The 23339-nt window shown below is 36.9% G+C and overlaps 1 protein-coding gene across 12 annotated transcripts in view; it reads left to right on the forward strand.

Annotated features, from left to right (window-relative positions):
• VPS13B (vacuolar protein sorting 13 homolog B) overlaps window positions 1-23339 on the forward strand; it is a 1326809-nt gene that overhangs the window by 33905 nt on the left and 1269565 nt on the right. Inside the window, exon 2 of one of the 12 annotated variants that reach the window (XM_074200574.1) lies at window positions 13169-13275. The exons of the other annotated variants lie outside the window; for them this stretch is intronic. The gene's annotated coding sequence lies outside the window, so the exon portion shown is untranslated. The remainder of the gene's footprint in view (window positions 1-13168; window positions 13276-23339) is intronic. 12 annotated transcript variants of the gene reach the window in all.

Below are 23339 nucleotides of genomic sequence, written 5' to 3' on the forward strand. Positions count from 1 at the left end.
TTTAAATCTAATTTAATTTGTGTGAGAAGTGTTTTATAATTGTTTTCAAAAAAGATTCTGAGTCTGTCTTGGCAAATAGACTCCCAAATATTTTATATTGTCTGAGGTTACTTTGAATGGGATTTCTCTTTCTAGCTCTTCCTGCTGTTTCTTGCTAGACATATATAGAAAAGTTGAGGATTTTTTATAACCTGCAGCTTTGCTAAAATTGCTAATTGTTTCCAGTAGTTTTTTAGATGATTTCTTGGGATTTTCTAGGTAGAGCATCATGTCATCTGCAAAGAGTGAGAGTTTTGTCTCTTCCTTCCCAATTCTAATTCCTTCAATTTCTTTTTCTTCTCTAATTGCTGATGCTAACATTTCTAATACAATATTGAATAGTAGTGGTGATAATGGGCACCCTTGTTTCACCCCTGATCTTATTGGGAATGCCTCTAGCCTCTCCCCATTGAGTATAATGCTTGTTGATGGTTTCAGATAGATACTGCTAATTATTTTAAGGAACAGTCCATTTATTCCTACACTCTCTAGTGTTTTTAATAGGAATGGATGCTGTATTTTGTCAAAAGCTTTTTCAGCATCTATTGATATGATCATATGATTTCTGATAGGTTTGTTGTTGATATAATTAAGTATACTAACAGTTTTCCTAATATTGAACCAACCTGCATTCCTGGAATGAATCCTATTTGATCATAATGTATTATCCATCCTAGTGATAACTTGTTGTAATCATTTTGCTAAGATTTTATTTAGGATTTTTGCATCTATATTCATCAGGGAGATAGGCCTATAATTTTCTTTCTCTGTTTTAACTCTTCCGGGTTTAGGTAACAGTACCATATTGGTTTCATAGAAGGAATTAGGCAGAGTTCCATCTTTCCCTATTTTTCCAAAGATTTTATATAGGATTGGAACCAATTGTTCCTTAAATGTTTGGTAGAATTCACTTGAGAATCCATCAGGCCCTGGAGATTTTTTTTTAGGGAGGTCAGTAATGTCTTGTTGCATTTCTTTTTCTGAGATAGGGTTGTTTAGGTATTTAATCTCTTCTTCATTTAACCTGGGCAACTTATATTTTTGTAAATATTCATCCATTTCACTTAGATTATCAAATTTATTGGCATAGAGTTGGGCAAATTAATTTCAAATTATTACTTTAATTTCCTCATTGGTGGTGAGTTCACCCTTTTCATTTATGATACTAGTTATTTGGTTTTCTTCTTTCTTTTTTTTTAATCAAATTGACCAGAGGTTTATCAATTTTATTGGTTTTTTCATAATACCAACTTTTGATTTTACTTATTAATTCAATAGTTTTTTTGCTTTCAATTTTATTAATTTCTCCTTTAATGTTTAGAATTTCTAATTTGGTATTTAATTGGGGATTTTTGATTTGTTCTTTCTCTAATTTTTTTAGTTGCATGTTTAGTTCATTGATTTCCTCTTTCTCCAATTTATTCATATAAGTATTTAGAGCTATAATATATCCCCCGAGAGTCGCTTTGAATGAATCCCATAGGTTTTGGTATGTTGTTTCATTATTATCATTATCTAGGATAAAATGGTTAATTCTTTCTATAATTTGTTTTTTGGTCCACTCATTTTTTAAAATGAGGTTATTCATTTTCCAATTTGTTCTGGGTCTATATCTCCTTGGCCCAGTAATGCATGTGACTTTTATTTCACTGTGATCCGAGAAAGATGTATTCACTATTTCTGCCTTTCTGTAGTTGATCATTAGTACATGGTCAATTTTTGTATAAGTTCCATGTACTGCAGAGAAAAAGGTATATTCCTTTCTATCCCCATTCAGTTTCCTGCATAAATCTACCATATCTAATTTTTCTAACAATCTATTTACCTCCCTAATTTCTTTCTTCTTTGTTTTATGATTCGATTTATCTAGATCTGATAGTGGGAGGTTGAGGTCTCCCACTAGTAGAGTTTTGCTATCTATGTGTTCCTGTAATTCTTTCAGCTTCTCCTCTAAGAATTTGGATACTGTCCCGCTGGGTGCATATATATTCAATATTGAAATGACTTTATTGTCTATGGTACTTTTTAGGAGGATATAGTTTCCTTCCTTATCTCTTTTAACACTATCTATTTTTGCTGCTGCTTTGAGATAAGGATTGCTACCCCTGCTTTTTTTACTTCAGCTGAAGCAAAATATATTTTGCTCCAACCTTTTACCTTTACTCTACATGCATCTCTCTGCTTCAAATGAGTTTCTTGTATGCAGCATATTGTAGGATTCTGGTTTTTAATCCACTCTGCTATTTGCTTACGTTTTAAGGGAGATTTCATCCCATTCACATTTAAGGTTATGATTACTAATTCTTTATTGCCCTCCATGCTATGTTCCCTCTGTTTTTAGTTTCCCCCTTTTCCCCCTTTTATCCATATTCCCCAGTCTTTTGTTTCTGAAAACCACCCACTTCAGTGTGTTTGCCCTCCTATATAACACCCTCCCTTTCTTTCCCCTTTCCCTTTCCCTCCTTTTATTATTTATCCTTATTTCCCCCACTGCCCTTCCCCCCTCCCCTTTTCCCCTTTTAATACTTGAAAGTTTAGATGTTTTATAAGTTAACTGAGTATGTGTAGGTTGACTTTAAGCCAAGTGTGATGAGAAGAAGATTCAGGTGTTTCTCTTCTGCTCCCTTCTTCCCCTCTATTACCATAGGTTTTTTGTACCTCTTAGTGTAATGCGATTTACCCCATTCATTCCCCTCCCTCCTCCCATCTCTTTCCTGTCCCCCTTTTTAGGGAGGTAGTGGTTTTTTTTTTTAGATTATTCTATCTAAGTCATAGAAAATTCTGAGTGTCTGACCCTTCTAGTTCTGTATATTCTATCGAATAGAGTCTAAATTCCTATGAGTTATTAGAGCCTTTCTCCGAAATGGGGTTAAAGCCAGTTACATCCCATTAGATAGTAGTCTCGTGGATAGGTCATGAATGTCCATCATTTCTGGCAAGGTGTATTCTCTCTGTTAGAGTTACATTTATTGCATTTTTTTCCTTTTACTGCCCCCACCCTTTTTTTTTACGTTTTCATGTGTCTCTTGAACCTCCTGTTTGATGTCCAAATTTTCTGTTTAGCTCTGGTGTTTTCATCAGAAATTTTTGGAATTCTTCCATTTCGTTAAATGTCCATCTTTTTCCCTGGAAGTAGTCTCAGGCAGCAAAGTAGATTCTTGGCTGCATTCCAAGGTCCCGTGCTCTTCGAAATATCTCGTTCCAGGCCCTTCGATCCCTTAATGTTGATGCAGCCAGGTCCTACGTGATCCTTCCTGTGGCTCCTTGATATTTAAATTGTTTCTTTCTGGCTGTTTGCAGGATTTTCTCTTTTATCTGATAGTTCTGCAGTTTGGCCACAACATTCTTTGGTGTTTTCATTTTAGGATCTTTTTCAGGTGGGGATCGATGTACTCTTTCAATAACTACTTTGCCCTCTGATTCCATGATATCAGGGCAGTTTTCCATCACTAGATCCTGTAATATTAAGTCCAGGCTTTTTTTCTCTTCAGTGTTTTCAGGAAGTCCTATAATTTTCAGGTTGCCCTTCCTTGATCTATTCTCAAGGTCAGTAGTTTTGTTGATGAGGTATTTTACATTTGCTTCTATTTTTTTCTATTTTTTGATTTTGTTTAACTGACTCTTGCTGTCTCATGGAGTCGTTTCTGTAGACTCCATTCTTTTTTGGGGGAGGAGTTTTCTTCATTAACCTTTTGCAGCTCCTTTTCCAATTGGTCAATTCTACTTTTGAAAGAGCTTTCCATTTGACCAATTGAGGTTTTGAGAGAATAAATTTCTTTTTGCATTTGCTCATTTGAGGATCTGAGAGAATTGTTGTCATTTGGTAATTGTCCAATTGATGATCTGAGAGATTCATTCTCCTTTTGTGTTTGTCCAATTGTACTTTCTAAGGTTTTGTTTTCTTGTTGCAAGGTATTAATTGTCTTTCCCAAATTTTGAAGCTCCTTCCTTATTTCTGCGAGGAAGTGTTTCTGTGCTGGAGACCAGACTGTATTCTCCTCAGAGGTTCCAGGTCTCTCTGGGTTGGGGTCTTTCCCTTCCAGCAATTTTTCTATGGATCCACCTTTCTGCTGACCCTTCTTCATTATGCTAAGACCTTGAGTTGGCGTGGGGGGGGGCTGGTTCACCTGGGCTTGGGATCACTAAAGGCTTTACTGAGTGCAGTTTCTCTGGCTGGCCAGTAGGAGGAGCTGGTTGCCCTCTCTGGAGTGTCTGTGACCTTGGTTGAGAGGCCTTCTCCCTTTGCTTGAGGGAGGGAATTGGAGCTATTGAATTCTTTTGCCTTCAATCTATGGTGGGCTTTACCCTGGCCTGAGGTCATTCCTCAGCTGGGCTGGTTCTTTTGCTCACACACCTGGGCCCCAGGCAGAAGTAGTTTGCAATTGTTTGTTTTGGAGGAGGCCTCAGTGCAATGGAGGCGTGGACTCAGAGTTTCTCAGACTGAAGGAGCCCAGCAATGGTGTCCTCAGCTCTCCTGCACCAGACCTCTCCCCGCAGCCCCTTCCCCAAGCTCTAGGGGGACAGCCCCAACACCAGCGCCTCTGCTTCCCCGTGGACCCAAGCCCCCCTCTACAGCCCCACCGCTGATCCAGCAGGTATGGCTCTCGGGTCCTCAGACTCCCGGTTCCAATTCAGCTGTTATGCTGGCTGATCTGTGTCTGATACTCACCTGCCCAAATTCTACCAAAGCTGCAGAGGGAGACAAAGCCTGAGGTAGATGCTCTTTCTCCTGGCTTTTCTCTCTGGGTTCTGTGAGTCAGACTTCCTCTAAGAGGTTTGTTTCATGTGATAGATGGGGAAGAGATCAGGAGACTCTAGAACTGTGCCTGTCTTCTCTCCGCCATCTTGGCCAGAAGTCATTCATTAGAGTTCTTAAGTCTTCTATAATTAGGATCATTATTTTTACAGTGTTTGAATTTTATCAGTTGTTCTCTTGGATCTACTTATTTAATTCTTTATATAAATCTTTCTAGGTTTTTCTGAAACCATCCACTTCAACATTTTTTAAAATGACATAATAATATTCCATATCATTTATGCCATATTTCATTTATCTGTTTCCTCTGTTGGAAACCTTCTGGTGATGCAAATCTCATTGGAATTGTCAGTTGTAAAGCATTAATTCTAATTAATTAATTAATTAACTTCCTTTTCCTTTTTAATTAATTTATTTTCACATTACAACAATAATCTTGTAAAGGTAAACATACCCCCTCACCCACAAAGATAGAGAAACCTCAAGAAAAATAAAGTAAGGCGGGGAAAAAAAAGTGTATTTCAGCCCAAGTTCAGATATTGATTCTGTCTCTGGGATGGGTTACATTCTTTATCATAAATCCACCAGAGAAATTACTTCATTATTTTTTTCCCCCTCATAGTTGCTGTTGTTAATTGTATTTCCCAGCTGTTCTATCCTCCCCACTTCCATTTATTCTATTCTCTCTCTCTCTCTCTCTCTCTCCTTTCACCCTGCCCCTCCTCAAAAGTATATTGTACTTGACTACCCTCTCTCACAATCTTCCCTCTATCACCTCCACCCCTCCTCCTCTCTCCCTGTCCCCTTTCTCCCATCTCTTTCCTGTCCTATTTTTCTCTAGGGTGAGATAGATTTCTGTACCCTGTTGAGTGTGTATTTTCTTTCCTCTCTGTGCCACTTCCTATGAGAATGAAGGCTCACTCAGTCCCCTTCACTTTCTCCCCCCCCCCCACTCCATTGCAAAAACTTTTTCTTGACTCTTTTCTGTGAAATATTTTTGCCCATTCTACCTCTTCCTTTCCCTTTTTCCCATTACATTCCTTTTTTTTTTTGCCTATTGACTCCATCTTTATATTATACATTTTATTCAGCTCCTTTCTGTTCCTCATCTGTACATGCTCCCTCTAACTGCCCAATAAACGAGAAGGTTCCTATGAATTATCAGTATCATTTTCCCATCCAGAAATACATGCTCAATATCATTAAATTCCTCATAATTTGCCCTTCCTGTCCACCTATCTGGAGTCCTGTACTTGAAGATTGAACTTTCTGTTCAGCTCTGGTCATTTCAAAGGAAAGTTTGAAAGTCCCCTGTTTCATTGAAGGTCCATCTTTTCCCCTGAAAGATGTTCAGTTTTGCTGTGTAGTTGATTCTTGGTTGTAATCCAAGATCTTTTGCCTTCCAGAATATCATATTCTAACAAGCTTTTAAGTCTTATGAGATCTTGACTGTAGTGCCATGATAATTGTTTCTTTCTGGCTGCTTGTGATATTTTCTCTTTGACTTGGGAGTTCTGGAATTTGGCTATAATATTCCAGGTAGTTTTATTTTAGAATCTCTTTCAAGAGATTCTGAAGTGGATTCTTTCAATTTCTATTTTATTCTCTATTAGTCCAAGGTCACGCAGGTGGGTAATTATTAAGTGTCTGAGGCTGGGTTTAAACTTAGGTCCTCCTGACTCCAGGGCCAGTGCTCTATCCACTACCGCCACCTAACCACCCAAGACAAAATGAATATTAGAAGAATTAATGTCAAGAGATTAGAGTGCCTAGCTGAGTGGGAACAATTTGTTACTAACTTGGAAGGGAAACTGAGCCAACACACAGTTGACAACAGTACAGCAGAAAGGGAATGGACAGCTTTCAGAAATCCCCTGTATAGCACTGCATTTGCTCTTCTGGGCCAGAACACTCACCAAAATTAAGACTGGTTTGATGAAAATGATGGGGAAATATAGAAGCTGCTAAATGAAAAACAAGAACTCCACAAGGTTTACCAGCAGGATAGTTCACCCATTTCTAAAAAACGTTAGCATTTAATTCCATCAAAAATAAAGTACACACCCACACCTCTCAGACAGGACAATATGACCGGAAAGGATAATGATTGTTGGAAGGGTTGTGGGAAATCTGGAACACTATTACATTTTTGGTGAAGCTGTGAACTCATCCAACCTTTCTGGAGAGCAATTTGGAACTATGCCCAAAGGGCAACAGAAATGTGCATACTCTTTGATCCAGCAACACTACTACTAGGTCTATACTCTGAAGAGATGATGAAAAAGGATAAAAACATCACTTGTACAAGAATATTCATAGCAGCCCTGTTTGTGGTGGGAAAGAATTGGACATCAAGTAAATGTCCTTCAATTGGGCAATGGCTTAGCAAACTGTGGTATACGTATGTCATGGAACACTATTGTTCTATTAGAATCCAGGAGGGATGGGAATTCAGGGAAGCCTGGAGGGATTTGCATGAACTGATGCTGAGTGAGATGGGCAGAACCAGAAAAACACTGTATACCCTAATAGCAACATGGGGGCAATGATCAACCTTGATGGACTCTCTCATTCCATCAGTACAACAATCAGGGACGATTTTGGGGCTCTCTGCAATGGAGAAAACCATCTGTATTCAGAGAAACAACTGTGGAGTTTGAACTAAGACCAAGCACCATTACCTTAAATTTGGGAGGAAAAAAAAAACTGCTATCATATTGTCTGATCTTTATTTTGAATTTTACAATTTTCCCCCATTCTTACAAGCCAAGACTAAAGTGGAAGAGTATTGGTGCATGGTCTTCTGTTTGCAGATGATGATGCACTCCATGCCACCTTTGAAACTAAGATGCAGCAAAGTATGGATCAGTTCTCTGCTGTTTGTGCTCGTTTTGGTCTAACAATTAGCACCAAGAAAACCCAGGTGCTTCATCAGCCAGCACCCCACCATCCATATGTGGAACTATTGATTGCAGCAAATGGAGAAGTTTTGAGTCCTGTGGACATAATCACTCTCCTTGGTGGTGTCCTTTCCAGGGAGAGACACATTAACAATGAGATTGACACTGGTATTGCCAGAGCTAGCTCAGTATTTGGGAGACTTTGAAAGAAAGTGTGGGAGAGAAGAGGTATTAGACTTACTGCCAGAGCTGTTGTGTTGACCTTATTGCTGTATGCCTGGCACTATTTCAGAAAACTGGATCACTCTCATTTATATTGTCTTAGGAAGATTCTGAAGATCACTGGCAGGAGAAGGTACCAGACACTGAGGTCCTTTCTCAAGCTAAACTGCCTAGCATTCCAAAATTACTACAGAGAGTGTTACTACAATGGGTTGGATTCATTGTTAGAATACCAGATGTGTGTTTGCCCAAAAAAGACTATTTTATGGAAAACTCACACAGGGTACGTGCTTACAAGGGGGTCAGAAGAAGCGATACCAATACACTCCGAAGGTCCCATTAAAGAACTTTAAAAGTGATTGTATAGCATGGGAGACACTGGCACAGGACTGCCCAGCATGGTGTACCCTTATCAGTGAGGGGGCTGCTCTCTATGGGGAAGACAGAATTGAAGCAGTTCAAAGGAAACATGACATATGTAAATTTAGAGTACCCCCTCCAGGTGTTCACATGGACTATTTGTTCCTGATCTGTGGTAGAGCATACTAGGCTTATATTGATCTGATGAGCCACAGTCAGACACAGTGTAATTTGTCTCAAACATAGTGATGTCATTTTGGTCTTCTTCAAAAACAGAGAACAAGAACCAACCAAATTTTACCCTTTGCTTCTAGTAATATCAGGACAATTTTCCTGGAGAATTTTTTTTTGAAAAATGAAGTATAAGCTCTTTTCCTGATCATGACTTTCAAGTAGCTGAATAATTTTTAAATTTTCTCTCCTGGATCTGTTTTCCTGGTCAGTTGTTTTTCCAATGAGATATTTCATGTTTTCTTCTAGTTTTTCATTCTTTTGATTTTATCTTGTTGTATCTTGATTTCTCACAAAGACATCCTCCCTTAGCTCCATTCTGTGTTTGAAGGAATTATTTTCTTCAGAGAGCTTTTTTTATCTTCTTATTCATCTAGCCAATTCGATATTTAAGGTTTTCTTCTCACTATTGACCTTTTAAATTGCTTTTTCCATCTATCTAAACGGTTTTTAACATGTTATTTTCTTTGGTGTTTTTTTGTATCTCCTTTAGTAAGCTACTGACTTGGTTTTATGATTTTTCTCTCATCTCTCTCATTTCTCTTTAGAAATTTTCCTCTACCTTCCTTTCTTGATTTTCAGTGCCTTTTTTGAGCTCTTCCATAGCCTGAACCCATTCCTATTTTTCTTGGAGGCTTTTGATACAGAAGCTTTGACCTTGGTATCTTGAGAGTATATTTTGATCCTCCATAGGATCCTTCATGATCAAATATTATTTTCTTCTGTTCTTTGCTCTTTTCTCCAACCAATTCTAAAGCTTTTGGGGGGTTTTGGGACCTCTCCCAGAGACCTTAATTCCTTCAAGGTCTTATGCTCTGTTTTCCTGGCCTGTACTGTGGTTTGTGGATGACCACAAACACTTCCCTTTTCCCTGGAGCTATGAGGAGAGTCTTTGCTCTTCTAAGACAATAGGGGACCCAGACTGGGCCCTGGATCTGAGTATGGGCAAAGCAGCAGAGTCCTGTCCCAGGAATAGCAGAGAGACCTTTGTAATCTCTCCCATCCCCCTTATAGTCTGTGGGTTGAGTGCCCTGGAAGCAGCTGCTGGGTGATTGGGTTCCTGGGAAGGGGCTATTATGCGACCTGGGCTCTGGTGTGGTAGAGTTTTTCTGCTGACCTTCCAAGTTGTCCTTGGTGGACCCTGAGGTCTGCCTGAGGTCTGAAAACCTCACCTGCTGCCGGGGACCCAGGTGCCCTCCAGCTATTGCTGGAAGACTGGAGCTGGTTTACTTTGGTACAACACGGCTATGACCCCAGTTGTGCTGTGGCCCCTTCCAACCCTGGTGGAATAGACCTTTCCCAAGGATCTTCAAAGTTGTCTTGGACTGGAAAATTGTTTCACTCAAGTCTTTCTCTGTTTCTGACACTCGAGAATTTGTTTGAAGTTATAATTTTATGTCATTTGGAGTGTTTTAGAGAAGAGTTTCTGGGAATTCCTGCCTCCACACTGCCATCTTGGCCTTTCTTTTCTTTTAGATGGCTGACTTTTACCTACTTTTTTTTGCTCTCTGACCATTTTAGATAAATTTAAAGGTGATTCTTTTAACTTATTTTTTCTATTAATTTGACATTTGACTTTGCATAAGTAATTGAATTTCAGATTAGCAAATGAAGAGAATATTAGTGTGAGTTGAGTTGATATAGCAACTATTGAACATGTATTATTTGAGGAGGTGGGTCTGTTCTGCGCAGTGATCTTCCTTCATTGATGACTTTGGAAAATGGGCTGGAAACCTATCTGGTGGAGTTTGGGGGACTACTATTTCTAAGGCTCTAAGGTCCTATACAAATCTCCATCAAAATCTGAGGGGAAATGGTGGTGATGGGCTTGCCTGGGACGTGCTGCATCCTGGATTTGTATGTATGATGATTTTGTCCATTTGTGACAGACTCAACAGTGACAAAGAAGGTAGACAGTAGTGCATTTTCTAAGATGAAGATTAGCAAAATCATGGTTTGGAGAGGAAAATGGATTTGTAGCTTGGCTTGACTGGAGTTGTTAGCTGACTAGAGATGTAGGTAAAACAGGATATGGATGATGAACTCAAAATACTGAGAAATAAAGAAGCTAAATAGATCATGATAAACAAAAAGTTCAGACTCAAGAAGAATGAGACTGAGGAAACTCGGTTGTAGAACTCAAAGGTGCAGCTGTACCAACTGAAAAATGGGTCTAAGGGTACTGGAAGATTTGATAATATGTTGACGTCAACAAGGACTATGAAAGGGGGTAGAGAGGAAGAGTTGAAACTGAAGTTGTAGATAGAAGAAAACATCCATTCATGAAGTGCTTATTATGTGCTAGACACTGTGTTAAACATTGGGAATACAAATTTAAACAAAAAGAAATTCCTTTCCCTAAAGAAGTCTATGTTCAAATGGGGGGAGTTGTTTTTTTAATTTTTTTTTTTTTCTTAGGTTTTTGCAAGGCAAATGGAGTTAAGTGGCTTGCCCAAGGCCACATAGCTAGGTAATTATTAAGTGTCTGAGACCGGATTTGAACCCAAGTACTACTAACTCCAGGGCCAGTGGGGAAGTTGTTTTTCAATTGTATCTGACTCTTTGTGATCCCTCTTGGGATTTTCTTGTCAAAGATATTGGAGTGGTTTGCCATTTTCTTCTCTAACTCATTTTACAGATGAGCAAACTGAGGCAAACAGAGTTAAGTGACTTCTCCAGAGTCACTCAGCTATTAAGTATTTGAGGTTAGATCTGTACTCAGGTTTTACAGATTCTCAACCTGGTTTCCATCCAATGGGCCACTTAGCTGTCCCTAAACAAAGTACCAAACTATTCTTTTTCTATTAGCAGAATTTAAACGTATAAATTTTAGGTTCTATAGCAATGAAGATTATAATTAATGCTTTTCTGGCATTTCTGTTATGACCCATATTTTTAAAGATTATGTTTTGGAACTAAAATCTAATCATTCTTTTTAAGAAAAAGTTGAACTCAATCCCCCTCCTCTCTCTTTCCCCCTCCCTCTTTCTTTCCTTACTCCTTCACCTCCCTTAATATAGGCTTAACCTACATTCATTTTTTTGAGTTGTGAAAATCTAAAACAAATTTACCTTTCCCAGCTCAGGAAATATGAAGCAAGCAAAACAAACAAACAAACAAACAAAAAAGAATTGCTGAACTCAAACCTAAAAAAGCATTTGGACCTTAAAAAGAGTGAGAATAACTTCAGTAAATAAAAATACAGGAACCAAGGAAACAAATGTATAACATTTACCTTAAGCCAAATTTTGTTTCTGTTTACCATAAATTTTAGTCGTTATGCTATCTAGTCTTATTTGGGCCTTCCCAGCAGCAAAGCAGTCCTTTGATTCCTCCCTAATTCTCTGTCCTGTTATCAGATTAACTGTTGCAAATGTTCTTTCTCAAGCCTCCTCACATCCTCCCCCATTCTCTCAGTTGAGAACAGTGCCTCATATTTTACTGAAAAAAGTTGAGACTATTTGAAAACTTCCTTTTCTTTACATTTTAACAGCCTTTAATGTTATCCCTCTTCTCTTCTCTTCTTTATTTCTGGCCCCAGTGAAGAGGTTTCTTTTCTCCTTGCCAACACTTATCTCTATATATGTTCTTTCTTGTTCCTCTCCTCTCTTTACCAGAAGATTGCTCTCCCTTCACTTTGATTCTCTTTTATCTAATTTTTAATCCATTGTTTCCTTCTCTGCTGCTTAACAAACACATTCAGATTTCCTGTATCCTGAAAAATCCTCTCTAGTCCCTTCCATTCACTCAGGTTGTCCATTTAAATTCCTCTTTTCTTTCTCAAAGTCCTGGAGAACATTCACTCCTATTGCTATCACTCCTTCTTAATTCCTCTTATTTGATTTTCAGCACTTAGCTCATCTGACTTTATCACTCATCTGAAACCCGTTCCTTTTCTTCTCTACCAGTCTGACTGCTCCTTTTCAGACATTTTTTCTGGATCATTATCTATATCACATACTTTTACTGAGGGTGAACCCTGAAGGTCTGTCCCGGATCTTTAATTCTTTCCAGCACTCTCTTGATAACCTCATTAGCTCCTATGAGTTGAATTATCTCTCTGCAGATGACTCTTAGAGTTTATTGTTCAATCCTATTCTCTCTCTTGACTTCCTGTCCCACATAACCAGTTACTTTTTAGATATTTGAACCTAATGTCCTAGAGACAGTGATAATTCAACATGTCTAATACAGAATTCATTACTTTTATTCCCAAAGCCACTACTTCCAAACTATTTTATTACTCTTAAGGATACCACCATTCTTCTGCCACCATGTTCCCAACTTTAGGGTTTCATTTTTGACTCTTCAATCTCTAACTCCACATATTCAGTTAGCTGTGAAATCTCATTTCAGAAACCATAAATCTGTAACATTCTTCTCTATCTGAACAGCCACCATAGCTTAGCTCTTCATTACTTCTCACTTGATCTGCTATAATAGCTTTCTAATTGGTCTCCCTGCTCAAGTATTATCCTACTCTAAACCATTTTCCATAGCTGTTTAAATTATTTTTCTAAAATGATTATATCACTCACCTACTCAATAGATTGGGTTACTCTATTAATTCAAGAAGCAAATAAAGACTATTATGGCAATTAAAGAAAAGTCCCAATCTGCCTTTCCATGCATATTATAAAGTTCTTCACATACTTTACAGACCAGTCAGTCTGGGGAAGCCCTGTGGAGAAGGGTCTAACCATCCCTACCAATTGTCAACTATAGCATACATGATAGCAAGGAGAAACAGGAGGCAGCAAAGGCCAGGTAAGTGGAATCACCATTTCCACTTTTACTACCATCTCTCTTCAGACCGTTTATGGAGACAGCCCAGGACTCTGAACTCAGAGCCTTGGGAGTAGCATTGCTTCCAGTCCAGTACCCTCAGCCAACATTTTGGGACTGTAGCCACAGATAATGAAAAATCAAAAAAGAAAGTTCTTGCCATGAAAACTTTTGGTACTTTATATTAATATAATTCTGTATCAGAAAATGATTATGGAGATGATCTTCAGGAGAAGTATTAAATTCTGCTTTGTCTACTGCATCCTGTGACTTTGGAACCTTTCCACTTGAGTTGCAGTGGAAATCTTCCATATGTTTTGTGTCCTATATTTGAAATGAGCTCCTTGTAAGCCACAACTATGTTATTTATCTATTTGTATCCTTAGTGTTTTGCATATAATATAAGTTTAATAAATACTTTATTCATTTGTTATATTTCCTATATAATTTCAGATATTTCCTTAACTGCCTTTTTGGAAGTCTTTTCACTTGTCTTATGTTGGTGACTTGTTGCTTGCCCTACAGTGATTATTCAGTTTTTGCCATACTTATCAGTTCGACAAATATAAATCTTTTTCATTATTTACCAGATAACTTGGTTTCACTCTTTAAAATCTGATTTGGCTTCTGCTTTACCAAGAGAATAAAGACCATCTAGGCATGACTCCCTAAGTTTCTCTCTTGCCTTCTGTAAAGGCATTTTCATTAGTTAAACTTTTTTGTCCCCCTTCCTGTAGTTCTGATTTTTTGCCTGTACTTTTCCTAATGTCTTTTTTCTCTGTTTCTTACCTCTTGAGTCTCTGTTTCTTAACTTCTTTCTGGTGTCTTTCTCTGTGGAATTCCTGTTCATTCTTTAAACCTCAACCAGTTTTATGCTATCTTTCCTTTGAAAAGTCTTTATTCTTACCTGTGACTTGTAAGAATTTTCCTTTTCAGATCAGCTGTAACACAATTTTTTGTTAATTTTCTAATTAAACTCATACTTTCTTCAAAACTTTGGATTTCTTATTTTGTCAATGTTGGTTTTCCCTCAGATGATGCAAATTTGCAAATTTTGAGTCTCAAGTTCATCAATTCTGTGAACTTCTTTTCCATATATTCACCAAATTCCTCCATAGTAGATTAACATCATTAGAGCAGTCTTTCTAGCATTTTTTACAATTCATGGATAGATACCAGTGGAGCAGAAGTGTTGTCTTCTTGCTATCCTTTATTCCTTCTTGCATAACTGATAATATCTCTCTTTGATTCTTTTTATACTACTTCTATGTGATTTTGAACCTTTCCATTGAGCTTGGAGTAACCTTCAACTTTAAGTCTTTGACTCTCAGCCATACTGTATTACTGGAAGAATATTATTACTAAAAAATTGGGCCTTTTTTCAAGGAAATTTTTGTAGTCATTCTAAACTGCATTTTCCCAAAGGCAGTAGTTTTCTTCTCCTTTTCAGATCATTGTTCATTTGCAATATCTTTCCAATATATCAACTATATTCAGTCACTGTGAAATGTCCTATTTGGTATTTTTTTAATACTAATCTGAAAAATAGAAGTTATGCATACATTTAATTTTTTCTGTGTACATTATTAGGATAAACATTTTTTGTTATGATATTTAAGAAGTTGAAATATAATAGGCATAGTATAGTAGATGGAGAACTGATCTTGGAGACAGAAAAGATTTCTGTCTTTTTTATCCCAGGGCAGACCTCTTAAGTTCTTAGTTACATTTGATTACTTCTTTTTTTTTTTTTTAAGGTTTTTTTCTTTTTTTGCAAGGCAAATGGGGTTAAGTGGCTTGCCCAAGGCCACACAGCTAGGTAATTATTAATTGTCTGAGGCCAGATTTGAACTCGGGTATTCCTGACTCCAGGGCTGGTGTTCTATTCACTGTGCCACCTAGCTGCCCCATTGATTATTTCTTTTAAGACTATATTGCAAAGATGTTCTTGAATGGAATTGATAGAGTTTCCATCAATAGAGGAGGCTCCTTTTTCCAGTGGAGTCACAGCTTTAATACCTATCTTCTTATCTTTATGTCCCTAAACAAGACTCCTAATACCAGACCTTGAATTTCCTTCTTATATATAAAAAGAAGATAATAGTAAAGCTAATGCCATACTTCATGGTATTCTAAGGACAATGCTTTGCAAACTTTAAAGTACTTTATAAATATAAGGCCTCTATAGGGCTCATTATTTAACTATTTCATGTTCCTGTTTTGTTTCTCCTACTGTATAAAGGATTGTGTGTGTAATATTTTGTACTTTTCATGGTACTTGTGAATTAACTGTATAGAGGTGATAGTTAAACCCATAGGAATAGTGAGATTATCAAACAAGGGGTATAGAAGAAGGTGATTGGTTAGGATAGAAACTTCGGAAATACCTGCATTTGAGGTTTGCTATGGGTAATGAGCCAACCAAGGACACTGAAGAACAGTAATTTGACAGTGGGAGAACCTAGGGAAAAGAATTTCACTGAAACCCAAGAGGAGAGTTTAGTTCTGTTAAATTAAGCAGATAGATTGAGAACCATGAAGATTTTATCTTTAGAAAACTATATTAAAATATGATTTCATGATTAAAAATGATTTGTTGCTCAAGGTTTATTCTGTGAAATAAATTAAAGCACTAAGCTTTATTAGAAAATTATTTGAGGGGTGGCTAGGTGACTCAGTGAATAGAGCACCGGATCGGGAGTCAGGAATACCCAAGTTCAAATCCGGCCTCAGACACTTAATAATTACCTAGCTGTGTGACCTTGGATAAGCCACTTAACTCCATTGCCTAGCAAAAAAAATCTAAAAAAAAGAAAATTATTTGAAAAAGTTTTATTTCTGAAGGTATAAAAAGCTGGATGGTGTGGTGATAGTTTGCATGTGGTCAAAGTTCTGAAGCAATTTCTATCATTAAGTTGAACAAGTATTAAAAAATAGTGAATGTAATTAAATAAGAAAATTAATTTTAGATTCTTAATAAACTGAAATCTATATTCCTTACTTTTCTGATACAAAGCTCCTATTATTATCCTCTCAGTGGTTTTGAAGATAGAGATTAGGACTCTACCTAATTAACCTAATCAAAACTTACTTATGTTAAACAATCATAAAATGGGGGTAAATAGATCTTTCATTTAAGCAGTACATTCATTCTTTTTTTAAAAATATATTTATTTTTAAATTTTGCATTTCCCCCCCTAATCTTGCTTCTCCCCCTCCCCCCACAGAACACAGTCTTTTAGTCTTTACATTGTTTCTGTGCTATACATTGATCTAAATTGAATTTGTTGAGAGAGAAGTCATATTCTTAAGGGAAAAAAATAAAATATAAGAGATTGCAAAATTACATAATAAGATAGCATTTTTTTAAAAATTAAAGGTAATAGTCTTTGGTCTTTTTTCAAACTCCACAATTCTTTCTCTGGATACAAATGGTATTCTCTATTGCAGATGGCCCCAAATTGTCCCTGATTGTTGCACCGATGGGTTGAGAAAGTCCATTAAGATTGATCATCAACCCCATATTGCTGTTATGGTGTACAGTGTTCTTGTTCTGCTCATCTCGCTCAGCATCAATTCATGCAAATCCTTTCAGGCTTCTCTGAATTCCCATCCCTCCTGGTTTCTAATAGAACAGTAGTGTTCCATAGCATACAGATACCACAGTTTGTTCAGCCATTTCCCAATTGATGGACATTCACTCAATTTCCAATTCTTTGCCACCACAAACAGGGCTGCTATGAATATTTTTGTACTAGTGATTTTTTACCCTTTTCCATGATCTCTTCAAGGTATATACACAGTAGTGGTAAGCAATGCATTTATTCTAAAATATTTTCTTGAGAACTCAAAAGGTTTATTGACAATTTAAGTATCAATAAATACTATAACCTGCATAATTAAGAAGTTGTGAATGATACTTGCTAATAGTTTTACAGTATGGGTTTAAACTTCTTTCACCACCTTGAATCTTAATCTTCTATTAAAATTTCACTGTGATTTCAGTACTGTTGTTGGGGTTGTTCTTTGCTTCACTGCAGTTTTAAAAGGAGTTGCATTCTTTTCTCCTTACACATAGAATACTCCCCAGGCTTCTTCTTTTGGCATTATATAAGAAGATTAGAAGATGTTTCCAAATTTTTCTTTTTCCCACACTCATATCTTTTTCCCAAGTTACTTTTAAATCTTATTTTCTCCCCCTCCTGTTGGCCAATTTTTAACCTTCACTTTTGCATATGTTCCAAGTATACATTTTAATATGAAGCAGCAGCAACCTTTTCCCTTCCTTTCCAGAAATGTTTATATTTTCCTATTCCCTTGGGTACCTGGAATCCACTCCTTCCTTGTTTCTTGCTGTTACTGACTTTTATTTCTCTTGTTAAATTTTTGTCCTTTCTTTCTTTAGACCAAGGATGACAGAAATAATGATCTTCCTTTTCAGGCTATACTTTTGCCAAATCTGAAAGTTTGTCATTCTCATTAGGTCTAAGGTACTCTAATCACTGGGTAACAAAGAAAGTAATACAAATTGAATTACTTTTCCTATCATTCTACATGGGAGTTCTGTGGTCATTTTGAAAAGATAACTTGGTGAGCTATATGTCATCTATTAGGGAAATAGTTGTTTGAAAAAATCACAGTTCTTTATAATTAGTTAGTATAAAAAGAATTTGTGTTGATAGCTAAAGTCTTAAAAATTATATCACATAATTGAGAAATTATTCCAAATGTGGAGCAGTCAGCCAGCGGACAATGAGAGAATCCTTTCCTTATTCCTGAATATTATGTTATTCATAATTCAGCTTAACATTGTATTGACTCTTTTGGTTACCTTATTACATTGTTGAATTATTATACTTTTTATTTAAAAGTCATACTTCACCCATATTATGTTTGTGGAGTTGATTTTTTCCCCCTTAAGGTATTATCTACTTGGTTTAAAATGAGACTTGGTTTATTTTCACATTCTAGTAAGAAATAGTTTTGTGTTTCTTTGCCCCTGGAGGCTGCTGACAATCTGAACTTTTCAGATGTTCCTCTAGCAAAATTGAATTCTATATTAATTCTCTTGATATTTAGATTTATTTAGTCTTAACTTTTAAATTACTAGTCACAATTATTCATATTATCATCTTTGTGTATCAAATGAATTTTGCCTATGCTTTTAATAAATAAATATCATCAGTGACACAGTTCCTTTAATGTTTGTTTTGACAATCCACCAAACAAATTTGAAATTTGGTTGTTAAATTATTAAAATAAATTGCTTTTTCAGTAAATCAACTAGCATTCATTAGTATTGAATAGGTAATGGAGATATCAGGACAGAAAAATGAAATATTCCCTGTGCTTGAGGAGCTTCTATTCTATTTGAAGAGACAACATGTACACAAGAATACCTGAAATAAGTATATGTAGAAGAAATGCAAAATAAAAGGTAGATAGTAAAATAGAATTGATGGTTCTATGTGTAGATTCTTGTCCTCCTGACTCCAAGACTAGTGTGCTATCCACTGTGCCATCTAGCCTCAGACACTAGCTGTGTGACCTTGGGCACATCACTTAGCCTTTATTGCCTTGTATCCAGGGCCATTCCGTGATCGTCCTGATTCATATTTGATCACTGGATTCAGATGATTTTGGAGGAGAAAGTGAGGCTTATTACTTAACTGAACTAAAAGTGAGGCACCCCCTCATTCAAATCCAGTTTATGGTATCACTTCCCTGATGTCATGGTCTTCTTTGAGAATTAAGGGCAGGGGTGGCTAGGTGGTGCAGTGGATAAAGCACCGGCCCTGGAGTCAGGAGTACCTGGGTTCAAATCCGGTCTCAGACACTTAATAATTACCTAGCTGTGTGGCCTTGGGCAAGCCACTTAACCCCACTGCCTTGAAAAATCTAAAAAAAAAAAAGAGAGAGAGAGAGAGAGAATTAAGGGCAAATATTATTATATGTGAATGGTGTGGTGCTGATTAGTAGAGAAACTTGTGTTTTCTTCTTGTTAATTTTTTTTTTTGCAAGACAATGCAGTTAAGTGACTTGTCCTTGATCTTACAGCTAGGTAATTATTAAGTGTCTGAGGGCAGATTTGAACTCAGATCCTTCTGCCTCCAGGACTCTGGTGTTCTATTCACTGTGCCACCTTACTACCCTGGGGGTTAAATTTTTAGATCAAAATTAGCATGAAGAGCAGAGATTTGATCCACATTCTGTTGCATCTTAGCTTGTATGAAGTGCATAAAGCACTTGTGAACAAATAGTTGGGTACGAACTGTCCCTCCATTTTAGTCTTGGCTCATAGTCTTATAAAGTTAAGTAATATACCCTGATGCTGTTTTGATCCTTAATAACACCATTTACACCAAGAAAACAGGTTTACCATCAGCTAGCACCATCCCATCCATTCATGGAACTACTGATTAAAGCAAATAGAGAAATTTTGTATACTGTGGATAAGATCACTTACCTTGGCAGTATACTTTCCAGGAATGTACACATAGATAATGAGGTTGATGGATACATTGCCAGAATTAGCTCAGTGTTTGGTAGGCTCCAAAGCAAAGTATGAGGAGGCGATATTAGATGGCATACCTAACTGTGGCTCTTCTGAGCTATTGTGCTGACCTCATTATTGTATGCCTGTGAAACCTGAACAGTATACCATGCCAGGAAATTGAATCACTTCACTTGAATTGCCTTTTTTTTTTGCAAGGCAGTGGGGTTAAGTGACTTGCCCAAAGTCACACAGCTAGGTAATTATTGTGCCTGAAGCAGAATTTGAACTCATGTCCTCCTGACTCCAGTGCTGTGCTCTATCCACTGCACCATCCATTTGCCCCCCCCCATTTGAATTGTCCTAAGAAGATTCTGAAGAACATCTACAAGACTTGCAAGATGAAGTACCAGACACTGAGTACTTTCTCAATCTAAACTGCCAAGCATTCAAATACTGCTGCAGAGAGTACAACTCTGCTAAATGTACATTTGTCCAAAAGATTATTTTATGGAGAACTTACACAAACAAGTACTCACATAGAGGTCAGAAAAAACAAGGATGCTGTCAAGGTCTCTCTAATGAACTTTGGAATTGATTGTATGACATTGTAGACTAGCACAGTAATGCCCAGCATGGTATACCTACATTTAAGAAGTCGTTGTGCTCTATCAGCAAAGTAGATTTGCAGTAGCTCAAAAGAAAAACGAGAGGCTCAAATTTAGACAACTGTAGTCCAGATGTTCTTGTGAACTATTTTGTGCCCAATCTGTGAGAAAGCCTTCAGAGCTCATATTGGTCTGATCAGTCACAGTTGGACACACTGTACCTTGTTTCTAACACAATGATGTCATTTTGGTCCTTTTTGAGGACAGAATCCAATAAAACTGCATTAGCAGTTGACTGATCAGGGAAGGTATCATGTAGGAAAGTGTTGCTTTAACTAAATCTTGTGACACAAAGATGAAGAGGAGGGAGTACATTCGAGGTGTGAGGCATGGCCTGATCCCCTATGGACCAAGGCATGGGCACAGGAAATGGATAGCTTTGTGTTAGGAATAGTGAGAACTCCAATTTGGTTATTTTGTAATGGGAAGGAAAGTATTGTATAATGATCCTGGGAAGATAGGTTAGGGCCAGATTGTGAAAGTCTTTTAAAGCCACATGAAGGAATACATGTTTGATCATAAAGGCAATATAGAGACCCAGGAGTTGATTGAGTAGAGGAGTGGCATAGCTAGATTTGTGCTTAAGAAAAATTATTTGGCAGCTATTAATTTGATTGGATGGATTGGAATGGCAGAGACTTGAGGAAGGGAGACCAGTTACGAGGCTGAAATCATTAACCTAGGTAGGAGGTGATGAAGTTCTGAACTAAAGTATTGGCTATATGAATAATAAAAAGAAGATGGATCTTAAGGTAGAAATGATAGGACTTGGCAGCTGGTCAGAGATATGGGATGAAAGGAAATAGAAGTTGAAATTAATGCTGAAGGTTATAAACCTAAGTAACTGGAAGGAAGAAATAGGAATATATAAAAGAGTTAAGCATTTTGGGGGAAATAATGAGTTCTGTTTTGGACATGTTAATTATGTGAAACCATTTACTTTATTATTCTAGAGGTAGTCTTGAAAACTAAGTTTAGTACTGCCCTTGTAATGGAATGTCAGTGACAAAGCTTGAAAATAGTGCTTCTGTGCCCTTGATAGTAATTTCTGATCTTTTTTGAAAAGCTTGTTTATTTCTGGAAAATCTGTTATGTTTGGTAATTTTTTCTTTTTAATTTTCTTCTGTGGATAGTTTGTAAAGTCTTGAGATACATTATTTTCATTTCCTGCCTGGCTGCACTCCTTTTAATTTCTTCATCATCATCCCCAGGAACTTCATCATCTTTTATGACTACCTCAGTCTTGATACTTACAATTACTCTGTATGCCTTTTGCTTCTGGGATTCCTCTGATTAAAGGGTGGATAGGGAAGCTCATTTCTAAATCTCCCTTTCAGGGAGGCATCCAGGTCTTCATTTCCCACTGATTTCCTGCAGTCTTTTGGACTAGCCTCTCATTCCTCCCATTCTCTTGCCTTTTTTTTGCATTTATTTGATTGTAAGCTCTTTGTAGGCAAGGATTTTCTTATGAAAGTAAAACTTTTGATTTTAAAAGGAGAAAGCAATTAAAAAAATGTTTCCATTATTGTGTAAGTCTTGCTTGCTTTTGTCATTCAGTAGAATATTGTTTATTTTACCACACTGATGACTCAGTGGAATTTGCTGTTGTCTGTTTTCTTGATCCATTTACCTCTTCTGTAGAGTCCTTGCCCTTGTACTGTTGTCTTTTCTTATTCTCACTTTTGTTGCCACTTATTTACCTACTAGTACTCTGATGAACTTTGTGTAACATTTACCTCTGTTCTTCTCATATGCAACTTTCAAGATGGTGAATAAGAACTTTGATGAAGTCTCTAAACCTCAATGAAAGAAGGACCTTGCCTCCTGACAAGGACTCAGTGAATCCTTGCCTCTAGGTATAAGACAAGATCCCTATCATCAAGACAATCCCTTATTACCTCATCTTCCATCCTCTTTAAAAGCTTACCCTCTCCTTAGTTGAGTTGCTGTCTCTTGTGGGAGACTAGTCTGTTGGGCAGTGTGATCTCCCTAATAAATGCCTTCACTTGAGAAAGTCTGAGGACTGGTATCCTGAAGGCAATTAGTGAGTGCTTATTAAGTGCTTTGTTATTCATTTGTTCAATAATTTTTTTGGGATGGAATATATCCTCAAGGACTTTCTGCTCTCTTCACATCTGTACTTTAGCCATTTTTAATGTGAACACCGAGTGTATTTTTCCAATTCTAGGGCATCTATTTCTGGTTTGATAGAGGTTGTAATAATGTGTAGAGTATTTTCAAGATGCTCATCTGAAAATTTTGTTTTATTTTTACTTTTTGCATGCTTCATAAAAGAAAAAAGTAGCTTGCAAATATATGTACTCTCCAAAACAGATGTCATGAATAGGGCATGTTTGTGAAATGCTAGATATTTTACTTTAGGCAGGTACAACTTATAAAAGTCTAATGAAGACATTTGAATAGATCTTTCTTTTAAGTTACATAATCTGATTGCAACACAGTAAATTTGCAGGCACTATGCTGATGTCAACTGAAAAATAGAATAGCAAATATACTGAAATACAGTTGGTGTTTTCTAAAATCTTAACGTTTGCTAAATCCTGTGACAAAATAATGATGCTGTATACAATAAAGTTGTCTGTTGCAATTGAGTCACATATCATTTTAAAATAAATATCTTAATCCTAATGTATATATTTTGTGAAAAAAACAAAAACAAAACAACTCTGGCAGTCTGTGAGACTGCACAATGTTAATGAAAAAGTTGAACTGTGTTAGTTAAGGGTTAAGCTGCTCTATGATGTGGCATGTTGGTACATGCGCTCACCCATTTAATTTTCAATTACATAACTCAGTCAGCATGAATGGGCTTTGAAGGTCATGGGTTACACACAACGGATTTTTGCAGTGATTCCATGTGCCAA

Source organism: Macrotis lagotis, chromosome X (genome assembly GCF_037893015.1).
Source record: "Macrotis lagotis isolate mMagLag1 chromosome X, bilby.v1.9.chrom.fasta, whole genome shotgun sequence".
Taxonomy (NCBI): Eukaryota; Metazoa; Chordata; class Mammalia; order Peramelemorphia; family Peramelidae; genus Macrotis; species Macrotis lagotis.